Source organism: Ranitomeya imitator, chromosome 9 (genome assembly GCF_032444005.1).
Source record: "Ranitomeya imitator isolate aRanImi1 chromosome 9, aRanImi1.pri, whole genome shotgun sequence".
Taxonomy (NCBI): Eukaryota; Metazoa; Chordata; class Amphibia; order Anura; family Dendrobatidae; genus Ranitomeya; species Ranitomeya imitator.
Window position 1 is genome coordinate 103,767,045 of NC_091290.1, and position 23,158 is coordinate 103,790,202.

Sequence of the window (23,158 nt, forward strand, 5' to 3'; positions counted from 1 at the left end):
CTTATGAAGAGGTCAAAGTCTTAAACTGTACATGGTTCCCATTGATGATGACTCGAAATCAGATTTTTACATTTTTACTGGGACCTAGAATTTTGTTTCTATTTTCTGAGATATTTTCCAGAGGGATAATCACTGATCTTGATCATGGTGCTATAAGAAAAGGTGTGTGAATCTCATCAAATGTTAATGTCTGAGTAGTCGTGGCCGAGTGGTTAAGGCGATGGACTTGAAATCCATTGGGGTTTCCCCGCGCAGGTTCAAATCAAGCTGACTATGTATATGTTCCTAAAGCTTTTTGACTGATTACCTGAGTAGATTAATTTGCGCGTTTCCTTGTCTACCCCCATGACAGTGATATGCAAACTCTGGAACCGTTTTCAAGAATCAGACTGATTAGATTTTTGGATGTACATTCCATAAACCGATCTGGTGCTGCATCTCATGTGCATCATGCCGCTAATCAAAAGAAGCACCGTGAGTGTGGCACCAGGTAAGTGGTGCTTCTCCCGCTTTTGTCTAGCGGCCACAGACCACTGTTGTGGCAGATGTACTGGGATATGCACTTTGATTTGCAACAACCTTGAATTATCTCTTGCATGAAACCTTTTACCACACAGTGAAAAATTTTTAGCGACTTCTGGATGAACAGCTTTCTAACAGTATAAGTTTTGCAATTAATTTTTTTCTTGCTCTTTTTCCAAGTAACAGATCTAGCACTCTTTTTACTAGTCACTTTTTATCAACATTTAAAACTGTCCTTGCTGAGATATCGTGGAACCCTTGGCACACTTGTGGAATAAAAGTTTAGGAGATATTAATTTACCATTGTGTATTAATTGTAGATTTGCACTACAGCTTTAGAGCCTGTTTTCACCATGATTCATGAGTTCAATTGTGCTTTCCAGAACACAAAACTGCAGCCAAGTCTTTTTTGTGTGTGGTTCCATGGTGTAATGGTTAGCATTCTGGACTCTGAATCCAGCGATCTGAGTTCAAATCTCAGTGGAACCTGGGCAGTTTTTCGTACACATGTTTCAATTTTTCCACTGACACTATGTTCTCCTGTTCACAAGGTTTAACATAAAAAGAGAAATTTAAAATCAACATACCAAAAGCCAAAAAAAGATTTCAATGTTCCAAGCATACATGGAGTGATCACTGTGAGTCCTGTGGCCAAAGCTACCGATGAAGCAGAGTTAATGAAACTTAAAACACCACCATTTTTGGTGGTGTTTTTCTAAAAATTGTTTTGGGCATCTTTTGAGTCTGTTTTTGAGGCTTTGCTTTGCAGCTCACAAAATGCACCAAAAGTCACTTAGGAACCTTTAAGGAGTGTTTCTAACCTAGCCATTGACTTGTATTATAAGTATGGAGCACTTCTAAATGAAAAATACCAGAAGATAGATATGCTTATTTCAGTTAACCGCTTGGAATTTTTGGAAACTTGATGTGGTTAAAAGACGCCAAAAGCCCGATCATATGAACAGCAAGTCTTTTTTACATGGAAATGAATTTATTCAGTGTTTTCAGCATTTTCAGAGTAATTTTCAGGATGTTTTTGGAATGGACCCACTCCATATCCACCTTATGAAGAGGTCAAAGTCTTAAACTATACATGGTTCCCATTGATGATGACTCGAAATCAGATTTTTACATTTTTACTGGGACCTAGAATTTTGTTTCTATTTTCTGAGATATTTTCCAGAGGGATAATCACTGATCTTGATCATGGTGCTATAAGAAAAGGTGTGTGAATCTCATCAAATGTTTAAGTCAGGGTAGTCGTGGCCGGGTGGTTAAGGCGATGGTCTTGAAATCCATTGGGGTTTCCCCGCGCAGGTTCAAATCCTGCCGACTACGTATATGTTCCTAAATCTTTTTGACTGATTACCTGAGTAGATTAATTTTCGCGTTTCCTTGTCTACCCCCATGACAGTGATATGCAAACTCTGGAACGGTTTTCAAGAATCAGACTGATTAGATTTTTGGATGTACATTCCATAAGCCGATCTGGCGCTGCATCTCATGTGCATCATGCCGCTAATCAAAAGAAGCACCGTGAGTGTGGCACCAGGTAAGTGGTGCTTCTCCCGCTTTTGTCTAGCGGCCACAGACCATTGTTGTGGCAGATGTACTGGGACATGCACTTTGATTTGCAACAACCTTGAATTATCTCTTGGATGAAACCTTTTACCACACAATGAAAAATTTTTAGTGACTTCTGGATGAACAGCTTTCTAACAGTATAAGTTTTGCAAATATTTTTTTTCTTGCTCTTTTTCCAAGTAACAGATCTAGCACTCTTTTTACTAGTCACTTTTTATCAACATTTAAAACTGTCCTTGCTGAGATATCGTGGAACCCTTGGCACACTTGTGGAATAAAAGTTTAGGAGATATTAATTTACCATTGTGTATTAATTGTAGATTTGCACTACAGCTTTAGAGCCTGTTTTCACCATGATTCATGAGTTCAATTGTGCTTTCCAGAACACAAAACTGCAGCCAAGCCTTTTTTGTGTGTGGTTCCATGGTGTAATGGTTAGCACTCTGGACTCTGAATCCAGCGATCTGAGTTCAAATCTCAGTGGAACCTGGGCAGTTTTTCGTACACATATTTCAATTTTTCCACTGACACTGTGTTCTCCTGTTCCCAAGGTTTAACATAAAAAGAGAAAGTTAAAATCAACATACCAAAAGCCAAAAAAAGATTTCAATGTTCCAAGCATACATGGAGTGATCACTGTGAGTTCTGTGGCCAAAGCTACCTATGAAGAAGGGTTAATGAAACTTAAAACACCACCATTTTTGGTGGTGTTTTTCTAAAAATTGTTTTGGGCATCTTTTGAGTCTGTTTTTGAGGCTGTGCTTTGCAGCTCACAAAATGCACCAAAAGTCACTTAGGAACCTTTAAGGAGTGTTTCTAACCTAGCCATTGACTTGTATTATAAGTATGGAGCACTTCTAAATGAAAAATACCAGAAGATAGATATGCTTATTTCAGTTAACCGCTTGGAATTTTTGGAAACTTGATGTGGTTAAAAGACGCCAAAAGCCCGATCATATGAACAGCAAGTCTTTTTTTACATGGAAATGAATTTGTTCAGTGTTTTCAGCATTTTCAGAGTAATTTTCAGGATGTTTTTGGAATGGACCCACTCCATATCCACCTTATGAAGAGGTCAAAGTCTTAAACTGTACATGGTTCCCATTGATGATGACTCGAAATCAGATTTTTACATTTTTACTGGGACCTAGAATTTTGTTTCTATTTTCTGAGATATTTTCCAGAGGGATAATCACTGATCTTGATCATGGTGCTATAAGAAAAGGTGTGTGAATCTCATCAAATGTTAATGTCTGAGTAGTCGTGGCCGAGTGGTTAAGGCGATGGACTTGAAATCCATTGGGGTTTCCCCGCGCAGGTTCAAATCAAGCTGACTATGTATATGTTCCTAAAGCTTTTTGACTGATTACCTGAGTAGATTAATTTGCGCGTTTCCTTGTCTACCCCCATGACAGTGATATGCAAACTCTGGAACCGTTTTCAAGAATCAGACTGATTAGATTTTTGGATGTACATTCCATAAACCGATCTGGTGCTGCATCTCATGTGCATCATGCCGCTAATCAAAAGAAGCACCGTGAGTGTGGCACCAGGTAAGTGGTGCTTCTCCCGCTTTTGTCTAGCGGCCACAGACCACTGTTGTGGCAGATGTACTGGGACATGCACTTTGATTTGCAACAACCTTGAATTATCTCTTGCATGAAACCTTTTACCACACAGTGAAAAATTTTTAGCGACTTCTGGATGAACAGCTTTCTAACAGTATAAGTTTTGCAATTAATTTTTTTCTTGCTCTTTTTCCAAGTAACAGATCTAGCACTCTTTTTACTAGTCACTTTTTATCAACATTTAAAACTGTCCATGCTGAGATATCGTGGAACCCTTGGCACACTTGTGGAATAAAAGTTTAGGAGATATTAATTTACCATTGTGTATTAATTGTAGATTTGCACTACAGCTTTAGAGCCTGTTTTCACCATGATTCATGAGTTCAATTGTGCTTTCCAGAACACAAAACTGCAGCCAAGTCTTTTTCGTGTGTGGTTCCATGGTGTAATGGTTAGCATTCTGGACTCTGAATCCAGCGATCTGAGTTCAAATCTCAGTGGAACCTGGGCAGTTTTTCGTACACATGTTTCAATTTTTCCACTGACACTATTTTCTCCTGTTCCCAAGGTTTAACATAAAAAGAGAAATTTAAAATCAACATACCAAAAGCCAAAAAAAGATTTCAATGTTCCAAGCATACATGGAGTGATCACTGTGAGTCCTGTGGCCAAAGCTACCGATGAAGCAGAGTTAATGAAACTTAAAACACCACCATTTTTGGTGGTGTTTTTCTAAAAATTGTTTTGGGCATCTTTTGAGTCTGTTTTTGAGGCTTTGCTTTGCAGCTCACAAAATGCACCAAAAGTCACTTAGGAACCTTGAAGGAGTGTTTCTAACCTAGCCATTGACTTGTATTATAAGTATGGAGCACTTCTAAATGAAAAATACCAGAAGATAGATATGCTTATTTCAGTTAACCGCTTGGAATTTTTGGAAACTTGATGTGGTTAAAAGACGCCAAAAGCCCGATCATATGAACAGCAAGTCATTTTTTACATGGAAATGATTTTATTCAGTGTTTTCAGCATTTTCAGAGTAATTTTCAGGATGTTTTTGGAATGGACCCACTCCATATCCACCTTATGAAGAGGTCAAAGTCTTAAACTATACATGGTTCCCATTGATGATGACTCGAAATCAGATTTTTACATTTTTACTGGGACCTAGAATTTTGTTTCTATTTTCTGAGATATTTTCCAGAGGGATAATCACTGATCTTGATCATGGTGCTATAAGAAAAGGTGTGTGAATCTCATCAAATGTTTAAGTCAGGGTAGTCGTGGCCGGGTGGTTAAGGCGATGGTCTTGAAATCCATTGGGATTTCCCCGCGCAGGTTCAAATCCTGCCGACTACGTATATGTTCCTAAATCTTTTTGACTGATTACCTGAGTAGATTAATTTTCGCGTTTCCTTGTCTACCCCCATGACAGTGATATGCAAACTCTGGAACGGTTTTCAAGAATCAGACTGATTAGATTTTTGGATGTACATTCCATAAGCCGATCTGGCGCTGCATCTCATGTGCATCATGCCGCTAATCAAAAGAAGCACCGTGAGTGTGGCACCAGGTAAGTGGTGCTTCTCCCGCTTTTGTCTAGCGGCCACAGACCATTGTTGTGGCAGATGTACTGGGACATGCACTTTGATTTGCAACAACCTTGAATTATCTCTTGGATGAAACCTTTTACCACACAATGAAAAATTTTTAGTGACTTCTGGATGAACAGCTTTCTAACAGTATAAGTTTTGCAAATATTTTTTTTCTTGCTCTTTTTCCAAGTAACAGATCTAGCACTCTTTTTACTAGTCACTTTTTATCAACATTTAAAACTGTCCTTGCTGAGATATCGTGGAACCCTTGGCACACTTGTGGAATAAAAGTTTAGGAGATATTAATTTACCATTGTGTATTAATTGTAGATTTGCACTACAGCTTTAGAGCCTGTTTTCACCATGATTCATGAGTTCAATTGTGCTTTCCAGAACACAAAAATGCAGCCAAGCCTTTTTTGTGTGTGGTTCCATGGTGTAATGGTTAGCACTCTGGACTCTGAATCCAGCGATCTGAGTTCAAATCTCAGTGGAACCTGGGCAGTTTTTCGTACACATATTTCAATTTTTCCACTGACACTGTGTTCTCCTGTTCCCAAGGTTTAACATAAAAAGAGAAAGTTAAAATCAACATACCAAAAGCCAAAAAAAGATTTCAATGTTCCAAGCATACATGGAGTGATCACTGTGAGTTCTGTGGCCAAAGCTACCTATGAAGAAGGGTTAATGAAACTTAAAACACCACCATTTTTGGTGGTGTTTTTCTAAAAATTGTTTTGGGCATCTTTTGAGTCTGTTTTTGAGGCTGTGCTTTGCAGCTCACAAAATGCACCAAAAGTCACTTAGGAACCTTTAAGGAGTGTTTCTAACCTAGCCATTGACTTGTATTATAAGTATGGAGCACTTCTAAATGAAAAATACCAGAAGATAGATATGCTTATTTCAGTTAACCGCTTGGAATTTTTGGAAACTTGATGTGGTTAAAAGACGCCAAAAGCCCGATCATATGAACAGCAAGTCTTTTTTTACATGGAAATGAATTTATTCAGTGTTTTCAGCATTTTCAGAGTAATTTTCAGGATGTTTTTGGAATGGACCCACTCCATATCCACCTTATGAAGAGGTCAAAGTCTTAAACTGTACATGGTTCCCATTGATGATGACTCGAAATCAGATTTTTACATTTTTACTGGGACCTAGAATTTTGTTTCTATTTTCTGAGATATTTTCCAGAGGGATAATCACTGATCTTGATCATGGTGCTATAAGAAAAGGTGTGTGAATCTCATCAAATGTTAATGTCTGAGTAGTCGTGGCCGAGTAGTTAAGGCGATGGACTTGAAATCCATCCAAGTTTCCCCGCGCAGGTTCAAATCCTGCCGACTACGTATATATTCCTAAAGCATTTTGACTGATTACCTGAGTAGATTAATTTGCGCGTTTCCTTGTCTACCGCCATGACAGTGATATGCAAACTCTGGAACGGTTTTCAAGAATCAGACTGATTAGATTTTTGGATGTACATTCCATAAGCCGATCTGGTGCTGCATCTCATGTGCATCATGCCGCTAATCAAAAGAAGCACCGTGAGTGTGGCACCAGGTAGGTGGTGCTTCTCCTGCTTTTGTCTAGCGGCCACAGACCATTGTTGTGGCAGATGTACTGGGACATGCCCTTTGATTTGCAACAACCTTGAATTATCTCTTGGATGAATCCTTTTACCACACAATGAAAAATATTTAGCGACTTCTGGATGAACAGCTTTCTAACAGTATAAGTTTTGCAATTAATTTTTTTTGCTCTTTTTCCAAGTAACAGATCTAGCACTCTTTTACTAGTCACTTTTTATCAACATTTAAAACTGTCCATGCTGAGATATCGTGGAACCCTTGGCACACTTGTGGAATAAAAGTTTAGGAGATATTAACTTACCATTGTGTATTAATTGTAGATTTGCACTACAGCTTTAGAGCCTGTTTTCAACATGATCCATGAGTTCAATTGTGCTTTCCAGAACACAAAACTGCAGCCATGTCTTTTTTGTGTGTGGTTCCATGGTGTAATGGTTAGCACTCTGGACTCTGAATCCAGCGATCTGAGTTCAAATCTCAGTGGAACCTGGGCAGTTTTTCATACACATGTTTCAATTTTTCCACTGACACTGTGTTCTCCTGTTCCCAAGGTTTAACATAAAAAGAGAAAGTTAAAATCAACATACCAAAAGCCAAAAAAAGGTTTTAATGTTCCAAGCATACATGGAGTGATCACTGTGAGTTCTGTGGCCAAAGCTACCTATGAAGCAGGATTAATGAAACTTAAAACACCACCATTTTTGGTGGTGTTTTTCTAAAAATTGTTTTGGGCATCTTTTGAGTCTGTTTTTGAGGCTTTTCTTTACAGCTCACAAAATGCACCAAAAGTCACTTAGGAACCATTAAGGAGTGTTTCTAACCTAGCCATTGACTTGTATTATAAGTATGGAGCACTTCTAAATGAAAAATACCAGAAGATAGATATGCTTATTTCAGTTAACCGCTTGAAATTTTTGAAACTTGATGTGGTAAATGATGCCAAAAGCCCGATCATATGAACCGCAAGTCTTTTTGTACATGGAAATAAATTTGTTCAGTGTTTTCATCATTTTCAGAGTAATTTTCAGGATGTTTTTGGAATGGACCCACTCCATATCCACCTTATGAAGAGGTCAAAGTCTTAAACTGTACATGGTTCCCATTGATGATGACTCGAAATCAGATTTTTACATTTTTACTGGGACCTAGAATTTTGTTTCTATTTTCTGAGATATTTTCCAGAGGGATAATCACTGATCTTGATCATGGTGCTATAAGAAAAGGTGTGTGAATCTCATCAAATGTTTAAGTCAGGGTAGTCGTGGCCGGGTGGTTAAGGCGATGGTCTTGAAATCCATTGGGGTTTCCCCGCGCAGGTTCAAATCCTGCCCACTACGTATATGTTCCTAAATCTTTTTGACTGATTACCTGAGTAGATTAATTTGCGCGTTTCCTTGTCTACCCCCATGACAGTGATATGCAAACTCTGGAACGGTTTTCAAGAATCAGACTGATTAGATTTTTGGATGTACATTCCATAAGCCGATCTGGCGCTGCATCTCATGTGCATCATGCCGCTAATCAAAAGAAGCACCGTGAGTGTGGCACCAGGTAAGTGGTGCTTCTCCCGCTTTTGTCTAGCGGCCACAGACCATTGTTGTGGCAGATGTACTGGGACATGCACTTTGATTTGCAACAACCTTGAATTATCTCTTGGATGAAACCTTTTACCACACAATGAAAAATTTTTAGTGACTTCTGGATGAACAGCTTTCTAACAGTATAAGTTTTGCAAATATTTTTTTTCTTGCTCTTTTTCCAAGTAACAGATCTAGCACTCTTTTTACTAGTCACTTTTTATCAACATTTAAAACTGTCCTTGCTGAGATATCGTGGAACCCTTGGCACACTTGTGGAATAAAAGTTTAGGAGATATTAATTTACCATTGTGTATTAATTGTAGATTTGCACTACAGCTTTAGAGCCTGTTTTCACCATGATTCATGAGTTCAATTGTGCTTTCCAGAACACAAAACTGCAGCCAAGCCTTTTTTGTGTGTGGTTCCATGGTGTAATGGTTAGCACTCTGGACTCTGAATCCAGCGATCTGAGTTCAAATCTCAGTGGAACCTGGGCAGTTTTTCGTACACATGTTTCAATTTTTCCACTGACACTGTGTTCTCCTGTTCCCAAGGTTTAACATAAAAAGAGAAAGTTAAAATCAACATACCAAAAGCCAAAAAAAGATTTCAATGTTCCAAGCATACATGGAGTGATCACTGTGATTTCTGTGGCCAAAGCTACCTATGAAGAAGGGTTAATGAAACTTAAAACACCACCATTTTTGGTGGTGTTTTTCTAAAAATTGTTTTGGGCATCTTTTGAGTCTGTTTTTGAGGCTGTGCTTTGCAGCTCACAAAATGCACCAAAAGTCACTTAGGAACCTTTAAGGAGTGTTTCTAACCTAGCCATTGACTTGTATTATAAGTATGGAGCACTTCTAAATGAAAAATACCAGAAGATAGATATGCTTATTTCAGTTAACCGCTTGGAATTTTTCGAAACTTGATGTGGTTAAAAGACGCCAAAAGCCCGATCATATGAACAGCAAGTCTTTTTTTACATGGAAATGAATTTGTACAGTGTTTTCAGCATTTTCAGAGTAATTTTCAGGATGTTTTTGGAATGGACCCACTCCATATCCACCTTATGAAGAGGTCAAAGTCTTAAACTGTACATGGTTCCCATTGATGATGACTCGAAATCAGATTTTTACATTTTTACTGGGACCTAGAATTTTGTTTCTATTTTCTGAGATATTTTCCAGAGGGATAATCACTGATCTTGATCATGGTGCTATAAGAAAAGGTGTGTGAATCTCATCAAATGTAAATGTCTGAGTAGTCGTGGCCGAGTGGTTAAGGCGATGGACTTGAAATCCATTGGGGTTTCCCCGCGCAGGTTCAAATCCTGCCGACTACGTATATGTTCCTAAAACTTTTTGACTGATTACCTGAGTAGATTAATTTGCGCGTTTCCTTGTCTACCCCCATGACAGTGATATGCAAACTCTGGAACGGTTTTCAAGAATCAGACTGATTAGATTTTTGGATGTACATTCCATAAGCCGATCTGGCGCTGCATCTCATGTGCATCATGCCGCTAATCAAAAGAAGCACCGTGAGTGTGGCACCAGGTAAGTGGTGCTTCTCCCGCTTTTGTCTAGCGGCCACAGACCATTGTTGTGGCAGATGTACTGGGACATGCACTTTGATTTGCAACAACCTTGAATTATCTCTTGGATGAAACCTTTTACCACACAATGAAAAATATTTAGCGACTTCTGGATGAACAGCTTTCTAACAGTATAAGTTTTGCAATTAATTTTTTTCTTGCTCTTTTTCCAAGTAACAGATCTAGCACTCCTTTTACTAGTCACTTTTTATCAACATTTAAAACTGTCCTTGCTGAGATATCGTGGAACCCTTGGCACACTTGTGGAATAAAAGTTTAGGAGATATTAATTTACCATTGTGTATTAATTGTAGATTTGCACTACAGCTTTAGAGCCTGTTTTCACCATGATTCATGAGTTCAATTGTGCTTTCCAGAACACAAAACTGCAGCCAAGACTTTTTTGTGTGTGCTTCCATGGTGTAATGGTTAGCACTCTGGACTCTGAATCCAGCGATCTGAGTTCAAATCTCAGTGGAACCTGGGCAGTTTTTCGTACACATGTTTCAATTTTTCCACTGACACTGTGTTCTCCTGTTCCCAAGGTTTAACATAAAAAGAGAAAGTTAAAATCAACATACCAAAAGCCAAAAAAAGATTTCAATGTTCCAAGCATATATGGAGTGATCACTGTGAGTTCTGTGGCCAAAGCTACCTATGAAGCAGGATTAATGAAACTTAAAACACCACCATTTTTGGTGGTGTTTTTCTGAAAATTGTTTTGGGCATCTTTTGAGTCTGTTTTTGAGGCTTTTCTTTGCAGCTCCCAAAATGCACCAAAAGTCACTTAGGAACCATTAAGGAGTGTTTCTAACCTAGCCATTGACTTGTATTATAAGTATGGAGCACTTCTAAATGAAAAATACCAGAAGATAGATATGCTTATTTAAGTTAACCGCTTGGAATTTTTGGAAACTTGATGTGGTTAAAAGATGCCAAAAGCCCGATCATATGAACAGCAAGTCTTTTTTTACATGGAAATGAATTTGTTCAGTGTTTTCAGCATTTTCAGAGTAATTTTCGGAATGTTTTTGGAATGGACCCACTCCATATCCACCTTATGAAGAGGTCAAAGTCTTAAACTGTACATGGTTCCAATTGATGATGACTCGAAATCAGATTTTTACATTTTTACTGGGACCTAGAATTTTGTTTCCATTTTCTGAGATATTTTCCAGAGGGATAATCACTGATCTTGATCATGGTGCTATAAGAAAAGGTGTGTGAATCTCATCAAGTGTTAATGTCTGAGTAGTCGTGGCCGAGTGGTTAAGGCGATGGACTTGAAATCCATTGGGGTTTCCCCGCACAGGTTCAAATCCTGCTGACTACGTATATGTTCCTAAAGCTTTTTGACTGATTACCTGAGTAGATTAATTTGCGCGTTTCCTTGTCTACCCCCATGACAGTGATATGCAAACTCTGGAACGGTTTTCAAGAATCAGACTGATTAGATTTTTGGATGTACATTCCATAAGCCAATCTGGTGCTGCGTCTCATGTGCATCATGCCGCTAATCAAAAGAAACACCATGAGTGTGGCACCAGGTAAGTGGTGCTTCTCCCGCATTTGTCTAGCGGCCACAGACCATTGTTGTGGCAGATGTACTGGGACATGCACTTTGATTTGCAACAACCTTGAATTATCTCTTGGATGAAACCTTTTACCACACAATGAAAATTTTTTAGCGACTTCTGGATGAACAGCTTTCTAACAGTATAAGTTTTGCAATTAATTTTTTTCTTGCTCATTTTACAAGTAACAGATCTAACACTCTTTTTACTAGACACATTTTATCAACATTTAAAACTGTCCATGCTGAGATATCGTGGAACCCTTGGCACACTTGTGGAATAAAAGTTTAGAAGATATTAATTTACCATTGTGTATTAATTGTAGATTTGCACTACAGCTTTAGAGCCTGTTTTCACCATGATTCATGAATTCAATTGTGCTTTCCAGAACACAAAACTGCAGCCAATTTTTTTTTGTGTGTGGTTCCATGGTGTAATGGTTAGCACTCTGGACTCTGAATCCAGCGATCTGAGTTTAAATCTCAGTGGAACATGGGCAGTTTTTCGTACACATGTTTCAATTTTTCCACTGACACTGTGTTCTCCTGTTCCCAAGGTTTAACATAAAAAGAGAAAGTTAAAATCAACATACAGGTCCTTCTCAAAAAATTAGCATATAGTGTTAAATTTCATTATTTACCATAATGTAATGATTACAATTAAACTTTCATATATTATAGATTCATTATCCACCAACTGAAATTTGTCAGGTCTTTTATTGTTTTAATACTGATGATTTTGGCATACAACTCCTGATAACCCAAAAAACCTGTCTCAATAAATTAGCATATTTCACCCATCCAATCAAATAAAAGTGTTTTTTAATAACAAACAAAAAAACCAACAAATAATAATGTTCAGTTATGCACTCAATACTTGGTCGGGAATCCTTTGGCAGAAATGACTGCTTCAATGCGGCGTGGCATGGAGGCAATCAGCCTGTGACACTGCTGAGATGTTATGGAGGCCCAGGATGCTTCAATAGCGGCCTTAAGCTCATCCAGAGTGTTGGGTCTTGCGTCTCTCAACTTTCTCTTCACAATATCCCACAGATTCTCTATGGGGTTCAGGTCAGGAGAGTTGGCAGGCCAATTGAGCACAGTAATACCATGGTCAGTAAACCATTTACCAGTGGTTTTGGCACTGTGAGCAGGTGCCAGGTCGTGCTGAAAAATGAAATCTTCATCTCCATAAAGCATTTCAGCCGATTGAAGCATGAAGTGCTCCAAAATCTCCTGATAGCTAGCTGCATTGACCCTGCCCTTGATGAAACACAGTGGACCAACACCAGCAGCTGACATGGCACCCCACACCATCACTGACTGTGGGTACTTGACACTGGACTTCAGGCATTTTGGCATTTCCTTCTCCCCAGTCTTCCTCCAGACTCTGGCACCTTGATTTCCGAATGACATGCAAAATTTGCTTTCATCAGAAAAAAGTACTTGGGACCACTTAGCAACAGTCCAGTGCTGCTTCTCTGTAGCCCAGGTCAGGCGCCTCTGCCGCTGTTTATGGTTCAAAAGTGGCTTTACCTGGGGAATGCGGCACCTGTAGCCCATTTCCTGCACACGCCTGTGCACGGTGGCTCTGGATGTTTCCACACCAGACTCAGTCCACTGCTTCCTCAGGTTCCCCAAGGTCTGGAATCGGTCCTTCTCCACAATCTTCCTCAGGGTCCGGTCTCCTCTTCTTGTTGTACAGCGTTTTCTGCCACATTGTTTCCTTCCAACAGACTTACCATTGAGGTGCCTTGATACAGCACTCTGGGAACAGCCTATTTGTTGAGAAATTTCTTTCTGGGTCTTACCCTCTTGCTTGAGGGTGTCAATGATGGCCTTCTTGACATCTGTCAGGTCGCTAGTCTTACCCATGATGGGGGTTTTGAGTAATGAACCAGGCAGGGAGTTTATAAAAGCCTCAGGTATCTTTTGCATGTGTTTAGAGTTAATTAGTTGATTCAGAAGATTAGGGTAATAGGTCGTTTAGAGAACCTTTTCTTGATATGCTAATTTATTGAGACAGGTTTTTTGGGTTATCAGGAGTTGTATGCCAAAATCATCAGTATTAAAACAATAAAAGACCTGACAAATTTCAGTTGGTGGATAATGAATCTATAATATATGAAAGTTTAATTGTAATCATTACATTATGGTAAATAATGAAATTTAACACTATATGCTAATTTTTTGAGAAGGACCTGTACCAAAAGCCAAAAAAAGATTTCAATGTTCCAAGCATACATGGAGTGATCACTGTGAGTTCTGTGGCCAAAGCTACCTATGAAGCAGGGTTAATGAAACTTAAAACACCACCATTTTTGGTGGTGTTTTTCTAAAAATTGTTTTGGGCATCTTTTGAGTCTGTTTTTGAGGCTTTGCTTTGCAGCTCACAAAATGCACCAAAAGTCACTTAGGAACCTTTAAGGAGTGTTTCTAACCTAGCCATTGACTTGTATTATAAGTATGGAGCACTTCTAAATGAAAAATACCAGAAGATAGATATGCTTATTTCAGTTAACCGCTTGGAATTTTTGGAAACTTGATGTGGTTAAAAGACGCCAAAAGCCCGATCATATGAACAGCAAGTCTTTTTTTACATGGAAATGAATTTGTTCAGTGTTTTCAGCATTTTCAGAGTAATTTTCAGGATGTTTTTGGAATGGACCCACTCCATATCCACCTTATGAAGAGGTCAAAGTCTTAAACTGTACATGGTTCCCATTGATGATGACTCGAAATCAGATTTTTACATTTTTACTGGGACCTAGAATTTTGTTTCTATTTTCTGAGATATTTTCCAGAGGGATAATCACTGATCTTGATCATGGTGCTATAAGAAAAGGTGTGTGAATCTCATCAAATGTTAATGTCTGAGTAGTCGTGGCCGAGTGGTTAAGGCGATGGACTTGAAATCCATTGGGGTTTCCCCGCGCAGGTTCAAATCAAGCTGACTATGTATATGTTCCTAAAGCTTTTTGACTGATTACCTGAGTAGATTAAGTTTCCCGCGATTCCTTGTCTACCCCCATGACAGTGATATGCAAACTCTGGAACCGTTTTCAAGAATCAGACTGATTAGATTTTTGGATGTACATTCCATAAGCCGATCTGGTGCTGCATCTCATGTGCATCATGCCGCTAATCAAAAGAAGCACCGTGAGTGTGGCACCAGGTAAGTGGTGCTTCTCCCGCTTTTGTCTAGCGGCCACAGACCATTGTTGTGGCAGATGTACGGGGACATGCACTTTGATTTGCAACAACCTTGAATTATCTCTTGGATGAAACCTTTTACCACACAGTGAAAAATTTTTAGCGACTTCTGGATGAACAGCTTTCTAACAGTATAAGTTTTGCAATTAATTTTTTTCTTGCTCTTTTTCCAAGTAACAGATCCAGCACTCTTTTACTAGTCACTTTTTATCAACATTTAAAACTATCCATGCTGAGATATCGTGGAACCCTTGGCACTCTTGTGGAATAAAAGTTTAGGAGATATTAATTTACCATTGTGTATTAATTGTAGATTTGCCCTACAGCTTTAGAGCCTGTTTTCACCATGATTCATGAGTTCAATTGTGCTTTCCAGAACACAAAACTGCAGCCAAGTCTTTTTTGTGTGTGGTTCCATGGTGTAATGGTTAGCACTCTGGACTCTGAATCCAGCGATCTGAGTTCAAATCTCAGTGGAACCTGGGCAGTTTTTCGTACACATGTTTCAATTTTTCCACTGACACTGTGTTCTCCTGTTCCCAAGGTTTAACATAAAAAGAGAAAGTTAAAATCAACATACCAAAAGCCAAAAAAAGATTTCAATGTTCCAAGCATACATGGAGTGATCACTGTGAGTTCTGTGGCCAAAGCTACCTATGAAGCAGGGTTAATGAAACTTAAAACACCACCTTTTTTGGTGGTGTTTTTCTAAAAATTGTTTTGGGCATCTTTTGAGTCTGTTTTTGAGGCTTTGCTTTGCAGCTCACAAAATGCACCAAAAGTCACTTAGGAACCTTTAAGGAGTGTTTCTAACCTAGCCATTGACTTGTATTATAAGTATGGAGCACTTCTAAATGAAAAATACCAGAAGATAGATATGCTTATTTCAGTTAACCGCTTGGAATTTTTGGAAACTTGATGTGGTTAAAAGACGCTAAAAGCCCGATCATATGAACAGCAAGTCTTTTTTTACATGGAAATGAATTTGTTCAGTGTTTTCAGCATTTTCAGAGTAATTTTCAGGATGTTTTTGGAATGGACCCACTCCATATCCACCTTATGAAGAGGTCAAAGTCTTAAACTGTACATGGTTCCCATTGATGATGACTCGAAATCAGATTTTTACATTTTTACTGGGACCTAGAATTTTGTTTCTATTTTCTGAGATATTTTCCAGAGGGATAATCACTGATCTTGATCATGGTGCTATAAGAAAAGGTGTGTGAATCTCATCAAATGTTAATGTCTGAGTAGTCGTGGCCGAGTGGTTAAGGCGATGGACTTGAAATCCATTGGGGTTTCCCCGCGCAGGTTCAAATCCTGCTGACTACGTATATGTTCCTAAAGCTTTTTGACTGATTACCTGAGTAGATTAATTTGCGCGTTTCCGTGTCTACCCCCATGACAGTGATATGCAAACTCTGGATCGGTTTTCAAGAATCAGACTGATTAGATTTTTGGATGTACATTCCATAAGCCGATCTGGTGCTGCATCTCATGTGCATCATGCCGCTAATCAAAAGAAGCACCGTGAGTGTGGCACCAGGTAAGTGGTGCTTCTCCCGCTTTTGTCTAGCGGCCACAGACCGTTGTTGTGGCAGATGTACTGGGACATGCACTTTGATTTGCAACAACCTTGAATTATCTCTTGGATGAAACCTTTTACCACACAATGAAAAATATTTAGCGACTTCTGGATGAACAGCTTTCTAACAGTATAAGTTTTGCAATTAATTTTTTTCTTGCTCTTTTTCCAAGTAACAGATCTAGCACTCTTTTTACTAGTCACTTTTTATCAACATTTAAAACTGTACTTGCTGAGATATCGTGGAACCCTTGGCACACTTGTGGAATAAAAGTTTAGGAGATATTAATTTACCATTGTGTATTAATTGTAGATTTGCACTACAGCTTTAGAGCCTGTTTTCACCATGATTCATGAGTTCAATTGTGCTTTCCAGAACACAAAACTGCAGCCAAGTCATTTTTGTGTGTGGTTCCATGGTGTAATGGTTAGCACTCTGGACTCTAAATCCAGCGATCTGAGTTCAAATCTCAGTGGAACCTGGGCAGTTTTTCGTACACATGTTTCAATTTTTCCACTGACACTGTGTTCTCCTGTTCCCAAGGTTTAAAGGGAACCTGTCACCCCGTTTTTTGAGATTGAGCTATAAATACTGTTAAATAGGGCCTGCGCTGTGTGTTCCTATAGTGTATGTAGTGTACCCCGATTCCCCATGTATGCTGAGAAATAACTTACCAAAGTCGCCGTTTTCGCCTGTCAATCAGGCTGGTCAGGTCGGGAGGGTGTGGTGACATCGCTGGTTCTTCCTCAGCTTTACGTTGGTGGCGTAGTGGCGTAGTGGTGAAGACACAGCGCGCGATCTGCGCTGTCATCCCTTTCGTCGGTGGGGGCGGCCATCTTCCTGGGGCCGCGCGTGCGCAGATCGAGTGCTCTGCTGCACGGGGCTTCAGGAAAATGGCCGCGGGATGCCGCGCGTGCGCATTAGAGATCGCGGCGGCCATTTTCCCAAAGCCGAGATGCAAACTCGGCTTTGGGAAAATGGCCGCCGCGATCTCTAATGCGCACGCGCGGCATCCCGCGGCAATTTTCCTGAAGCCCCGTGCAGCAGAGCACTCGATCTGCGCACGCGCGGCCCCAGGAAGATGGCCGCCCCCACCGACGAAAGGGATGACAGCGCAGATCGCGCGCTGTGTCTTCACCACTACGTCACTACGCCACCAACGTAAAGCTGAGGAAGAACCAGCGATGTCACCACGCCCTCCCGACCTGACCAGCCTGATTGACAGGCGAAAACGGCGACTTTGGTAAGTTATTTCTCAGCATACATGGGGAATCGGGGTACACTACATACACTATAGGAACACACAGCGCAGGCCCTATTTAACAGTATTTATAGCTCAATCTCAAAAAACGGGGTGACAGGTTCCCTTTAACATAAAAAGAGAAAGTTAAAATCAACATACCAAAAGCCAAAAAAAGATTTCAATGTTCCAAGCATACATGGAGTGATCACTGTGAGTTCTGTGGCCAAAGCTACCTATGAAGAAGGGTTAATGAAACTTAAAACACCACCATTTTTGGTGGTGTTTTTCTAAAAATTGTTTTGGGCATCTTTTGAGTCTGTTTTTGAGGCTTTGCTTTGCAGCTCACAAAATGCACCAAAAGTCACTTAGGAACCTTTAAGGAGTGTTTCTAACCTAGACATTGACTTGTATTATAAGTATGGAGCACTTCTAAATGAAAAATACCAGAAGATAGATATGCTTATTTCAGTTAACCGCTTGGAATTTTTGAAACTTGATGTGGTAAAAGACGCCAAAAGCCCGATCATATGAACCGCAAGTATTTTTTTACATGGAAATAAATTTGTTCAGTGTTTTCAGCATTTTCAGAGTAATTTTCAGGAGGTTTTTGGAATGGACCCACTCCATATCCACCTTATGAAGAGGTCAAAGTCTTAAACTGTACATGGTTCCCATTGATGATGACTCGAAATCAGATTTTTACATTTTTACTGGGACCTAGAATTTTGTTTCTATTTTCTGAGATATTTTCCAGAGGGATAATCACTGATCTTGATCATGGTGCTATAAGAAAAGGTGTGTGAATCTCATCAAATGTTAATGTCTGAGTAGTCGTGGCCGAGTGGTTAAGGCGATGGACTTGAAATCCATTGGGGTTTCCCCACGCAGGTTCAAATCCTGCTGACTACGTATATGTTCCTAAAGCTTTTTAACTGATTACCTGAGTAGATTAATTTGCGCGTTTCCTTGTCTACCCCCATGACAGTGATATGCAAACTCTGGAACGGTTTTCAAGAATCAGACTGATTAGATTTTTGGATGTACATTCCATAAGCCGATCTGGCGCTGCATCTCATGTGCATCATGCCGCTAATCAAAAGAAGCACCGTGAGTGTGGCACCAGGTAAGTGGTGCTTCTCCCGCTTTTGTCTAGCGGAGACAGACCATTGTTGTGGCAGATGTACTGGGACATGCACTTTGATTTGCAACAACCTTGAATTATCTCTTGGATGAAACCTTTTACCACACAATGAAAAATTTTTAGTGACTTCTGGATGAACAGCTTTCTAACAGTATAAGTTTTGCAAATAATTTTTTTCTTGCTCTTTTTCCAAGTAACAGATCTAGCACTCTTTTTACTAGTCACTTTTTATCAACATTTAAAACTGTCCTTGCTGAGATATCTTGGAACCCTTGGCACACTTGTGGAATAAAAGTTTAGGAGATATTAATTTACCATTGTGTATTAATTGTAGATTTGCACTACAGCTTTAGAGCCTGTTTTCACCATGATTCATGAGTTCAATTGTGCTTTCCAGAACACAAAACTGCAGCCAAGTCTTTTTTGTGTGTGGTTCCATGGTGTAATGGTTAGCACTCTGGACTCTGAATCCAGCGATCTGAGTTCAAATCTCAGTGGAACCTGGGCAGTTTTTCGTACACATGTTTCAATTTTTCCACTGACACTGTGTTCTCCTGTTCCCAAGGTTTAACATAAAAAGAGAAAGTTAAAATCAACATACCAAAAGCCAAAAAAAGATTTCAATGTTTCAAGCATACATGGAGTGATCACTGTGAGTTCTGTGGCCAAAGCTACCTATGAAGCAGGGTTAATGAAACTTAAAACACCACCATTTTTGGTGGTGTTTTTCTAAAAATTGTTTTGGGCATCTTTTGAGTCTGTTTTTGAGGCTTTGCTTTGCAGCTCACAAAATGCACCAAAAGTCACTTAGGAACCTTTAACCCCTTCCCGACCCATGACGCCACGTAGGCGTCATGAAAGTCGGTGCCATTCCGACCCATGACGCCTATGCGGCGTCATGGAAAGATCGCGTCCCTGCAGATCGGGTGAAAGGGTTAACTCCCATTTCACCCGATCTGCAGGGACAGGGGGAGTGGTAGTTTAGCCCAGGGGGGGTGGCTTCACCCCCTCGTGGCTACGATCGCTCTGATTGGCTGTTGAAAGTGAAACTGCCAATCAGAGCGATTTGTAATATTTCACCCATTATAACGGGTGAAATATTACAATCCAGCCATGGCCGATGCTGAAATATCATCGGCCATGGCTGGAAATACTAGTGTGCCCCCACCCCACCCCTCCGATCGCCCCCCCACCCCCCCGATCTGGCCGGTACACTGCTCCGGCTCCCCTCCGCCCTGTGCTCCGCTCCCCCCCGTGCTCGTGTCCGCTCCCCCCGTGCTCCAATCACCCCCCCGTGCTCCAATCACCCCCCCTGCACTCCGATCCACCCCCCCGTGCTCCGTTCCACCCCCCCGTGCTCCATTCCAGCCCCCCCGTGCTCCGTTCCACGCCCCCCGCGCTCCGTTCCACCCCTCCCGCGCTCCGATTCCCCCCCCGTGCTCCGATCCCCCCCCCGTGGTCCCCCCCACCCTATCATACTTACCGATCCAGCCGTGGTCCCGTCCATCTTCTCCCGGGCGCCGCCATCTTCCAAAATGGCGGGCGCATGCGCAGTGCGCCCGCCGAATCTGCCGGCCGGCAGATTCGTTCCAAAGTGCATTTTGATCACTGAGATATAATCTATCTCAGTGATCAAAATAAAAAAAATAATACATGACCCCCCCCCCTTTGTCACCCCCATAGGTAGGGACAATAAAAAAATAAAGAAATTTTTTTTTTCCACTAATGTTAGAATAGGGTTAGGGGTAGGGTTAGGGTTAGGGGTAGGGCTAGGGGTAGGGTTAGGGGTAGGGCTAGGGGTAGGGTTAGGGGTAGGGTTAGGGTTAGGGGTAGGGCTAGGGTTAGGGGTAGGGGTAGGGTTAGGGGTAGGGTTAGGGGTAGGGTTAGGGGTAGGGGTAGGGTTAGGGCTAGGGTTAGGGTTAGGGGTAGGGGTAGGGTTAGGGTTAGGGGTAGGGTTAGGGGTAGGGGTAGGGTTAGGGCTAGGGTTAGGGTTAGGAATGTGCACACGTATTCTGGTCCTCTGCGGATTTTTCCGCTGCGGATTTGATAAATCCGCAGTGCTAAACCGCTGCGGATTTATGGCGGATTTACCGCGTTTTTTTCTGCGCATTTCACTGCGGTTTTACAATTGCGATTTTCTATTGGAGCAGTTGTAAAACCGCTGCGGAATCCGCACAAAGAAGTGACATGCTGCGGAATGTAAACCGCTGCGTTTCCGTGCAGTTTTTCCGCAGCATGTGTACAGCGATTTTTGTTTCCCATAGGTTTACATTGAACTGTAAACTCATGGGAAACTGCTGCGGATCCGCAGCGTTTTCCGCAGCGTGTGCACATACCTTTAGAATTAGGCTATGTGCACACGGTGCGGATTTGGCTGCGGATTCGCAGCAGTGTTCCATCAGGTTTACAGTACCATGTAAACATATGAAAAACCAAATCCGCTGTGCCCATGGTGCGGAAAATACCGCGCGGGAACGCTGCGTTGTATTTTCCGCAGCATGTCAATTCTTTGTGCGGATTCTGCAGCGTTTTACACCTGTTCCTCAATAGGAATCCGCAGGTGAAATCCGCACAAAAAACACTGGAAATCCGTGGAAAATCCGCAGGTAAAACACAGTGCCTTTTACCCGCAGATTTTTAAAAAATGGTGCGGAAATATCTCACACGAATCCGCAACGTGGGCACATAGCCTTAGGGTTAGGGTTGGAATTAGGGTTGTGGTTAGGGTTAGGGGTGTGTTGAGGTTAGTGTTGTGGTTAGGGGTGTGTTGGGGTTAGGGTTGTGATTAGGATTATGGCTACAGTTGGGATTAGGGTTAGGGGTGTGTTAGGGTTAGTGTTGGAGTTAGAATTGAGGGGTTACCACTGTTTAGGCACATCAGGGGTCTCCAAACGCAACATGGCGCCACCATTGATTCCAGCCAATCTCGTATTCAAAAAGTCAAATGGTGCTCCCTCACTTCCGAGCCCTGACGTGTGCCCAAACAGTGGTTTACCCCCACATATGGGGTACCAGCATACTCAGGACAAACTGCGCAACAATTACTGGGGTCCAATTTCTCCTGTTACCCTTGTGAATCTAAAAAAATGCTTGCTAAAACATAATTTTTGAGGAAAGAAAAATGATTTTTTATTTTCACGGCTCTGCGTTGTAAACGTCTGTGAAGCACTTGGGGGTTCAAAGTGCTCACCACATATCTAGATAAGTTCCTTGGGGGGTCTAGTTTCTAAAATGGGGTCACTTGTGGGGGGTTTCTACTGTTTAGGCACACCAGGGGCTCTGCAAACGCAACGTGACACCCGCAGACCATTCCATCAAAGTCTGCATTTCAAAAGTCACTACTTCCCTTCTGAGCCCCGACGTGTGCCCAAACAGTGGTTTACCCCCACATATGGGGTATCAGCGTACTCAGGAGAAACTGGACAACAACTTTTGGGGTCCAATTTCTCCTGTAACCCTTGGGAAAATAAAAAATTCTGGGCTAAATAATTATTTTTGAGGAAAGAAAACGTATTTATTATTTTCACGGCTCTGCATTATAAACTTCTATGAAGCACTTGGGGGTTCAAAGTGCTCACCACACATCTAGATAAGTTCCTTTCAGGGTCTAGTTTCCAAAATGGGGTCACTTGTGGGGGGTTTCTACTGTTTAGGCACATCAGGGGCTCTGCAAACGCAACGTGACGCCCGCAGAGCATTCCATCAAAGTCTGCATTTCAAAACGTCACTACTTCAATTCCAAGCCCCGGCATGTGCCCAAACAGTAGTTTACCCCCACATATGGGGTATCACCGTACTCAGGAGAAACTGGACAACAAATATTGGGGTCAAATTTCTCCTGTTACCCTTGGGAAAATTAAAAAATTCTGGGCTAAATAATTATTTTTGAGGAAAGAAAACGTATTTATTATTTTCACGGCTCTGCATTATAAACTTCTATGAAGCACTTGGGGGTTCAAAGTGCTCACCACACATCTAGATAAGTTCCTTTGGGGGTCTAGTTTCCAAAATGGGGTCACTTGTGGGGGGTTTCTACTGTTAAGCCACATCAGGGGCTCTGCAAACGCAACGTGACGCCCACAGAGCATTCCATCAAAGTCTGCATTTCAAAACGTCACTACTTCACTTCCGAGCCCCGGCATGTGCCCAAACAGTGATTTACCCCCACATATGGGGTATCAGCGTACACAGGAGAAACTGGACAACAACTTTTGGGGTCAAATTTCTCCTGTTACCCTTGGGAAAATAAAAAATTGCAGGCTAAAAGATCATTTTTGAGAAAATAATTTTTTTTTTTATTTTCATGGCTCTGCGTTATAAACTTCTGTGAAACACTTGGGGGTTCAAAGTCCTCACCACACATCTAGATT

At 41.0% G+C, this 23,158-nt stretch overlaps 16 non-coding genes across 16 annotated transcripts; all 16 read left to right on the top strand.

The window, feature by feature from the left end:
- Positions 1-939: 939 nt before the first annotated feature.
- Positions 940-1,011, top strand: TRNAQ-CUG (transfer RNA glutamine (anticodon CUG)). Its single transcript has one exon. It is a non-coding gene; the product is annotated as a tRNA-Gln (tRNA).
- A 767-nt stretch (positions 1,012-1,778) lies between these two features.
- TRNAS-UGA (transfer RNA serine (anticodon UGA)) lies at positions 1,779-1,860 on the top strand. The gene has a single exon. It is a non-coding gene; the product is annotated as a tRNA-Ser (tRNA).
- Positions 1,861-2,523: 663 nt separating this feature from the next.
- On the top strand, positions 2,524-2,595 carry TRNAQ-CUG (transfer RNA glutamine (anticodon CUG)). Its single transcript has one exon. It is a non-coding gene; the product is annotated as a tRNA-Gln (tRNA).
- Positions 2,596-4,108: 1,513 nt separating this feature from the next.
- On the top strand, positions 4,109-4,180 carry TRNAQ-CUG (transfer RNA glutamine (anticodon CUG)). The gene has a single exon. It is a non-coding gene; the product is annotated as a tRNA-Gln (tRNA).
- Positions 4,181-4,948: 768 nt separating this feature from the next.
- On the top strand, positions 4,949-5,030 carry TRNAS-UGA (transfer RNA serine (anticodon UGA)). Its single transcript has one exon. It is a non-coding gene; the product is annotated as a tRNA-Ser (tRNA).
- A 663-nt stretch (positions 5,031-5,693) lies between these two features.
- On the top strand, positions 5,694-5,765 carry TRNAQ-CUG (transfer RNA glutamine (anticodon CUG)). The gene has a single exon. It is a non-coding gene; the product is annotated as a tRNA-Gln (tRNA).
- A 1,510-nt stretch (positions 5,766-7,275) lies between these two features.
- TRNAQ-CUG (transfer RNA glutamine (anticodon CUG)) lies at positions 7,276-7,347 on the top strand. The gene has a single exon. It is a non-coding gene; the product is annotated as a tRNA-Gln (tRNA).
- Positions 7,348-8,113: 766 nt separating this feature from the next.
- On the top strand, positions 8,114-8,195 carry TRNAS-UGA (transfer RNA serine (anticodon UGA)). Its single transcript has one exon. It is a non-coding gene; the product is annotated as a tRNA-Ser (tRNA).
- A 663-nt stretch (positions 8,196-8,858) lies between these two features.
- TRNAQ-CUG (transfer RNA glutamine (anticodon CUG)) lies at positions 8,859-8,930 on the top strand. The gene has a single exon. It is a non-coding gene; the product is annotated as a tRNA-Gln (tRNA).
- Positions 8,931-9,698: 768 nt separating this feature from the next.
- TRNAS-UGA (transfer RNA serine (anticodon UGA)) lies at positions 9,699-9,780 on the top strand. The gene has a single exon. It is a non-coding gene; the product is annotated as a tRNA-Ser (tRNA).
- Positions 9,781-10,443: 663 nt separating this feature from the next.
- TRNAQ-CUG (transfer RNA glutamine (anticodon CUG)) lies at positions 10,444-10,520 on the top strand. Its single transcript has one exon. It is a non-coding gene; the product is annotated as a tRNA-Gln (tRNA).
- A 763-nt stretch (positions 10,521-11,283) lies between these two features.
- TRNAS-UGA (transfer RNA serine (anticodon UGA)) lies at positions 11,284-11,365 on the top strand. Its single transcript has one exon. It is a non-coding gene; the product is annotated as a tRNA-Ser (tRNA).
- Positions 11,366-15,228: 3,863 nt separating this feature from the next.
- TRNAQ-CUG (transfer RNA glutamine (anticodon CUG)) lies at positions 15,229-15,300 on the top strand. Its single transcript has one exon. It is a non-coding gene; the product is annotated as a tRNA-Gln (tRNA).
- Positions 15,301-16,068: 768 nt separating this feature from the next.
- Positions 16,069-16,150, top strand: TRNAS-UGA (transfer RNA serine (anticodon UGA)). The gene has a single exon. It is a non-coding gene; the product is annotated as a tRNA-Ser (tRNA).
- Positions 16,151-18,474: 2,324 nt separating this feature from the next.
- Positions 18,475-18,556, top strand: TRNAS-UGA (transfer RNA serine (anticodon UGA)). The gene has a single exon. It is a non-coding gene; the product is annotated as a tRNA-Ser (tRNA).
- Positions 18,557-19,219: 663 nt separating this feature from the next.
- On the top strand, positions 19,220-19,291 carry TRNAQ-CUG (transfer RNA glutamine (anticodon CUG)). The gene has a single exon. It is a non-coding gene; the product is annotated as a tRNA-Gln (tRNA).
- Positions 19,292-23,158: the final 3,867 nt, after the last annotated feature.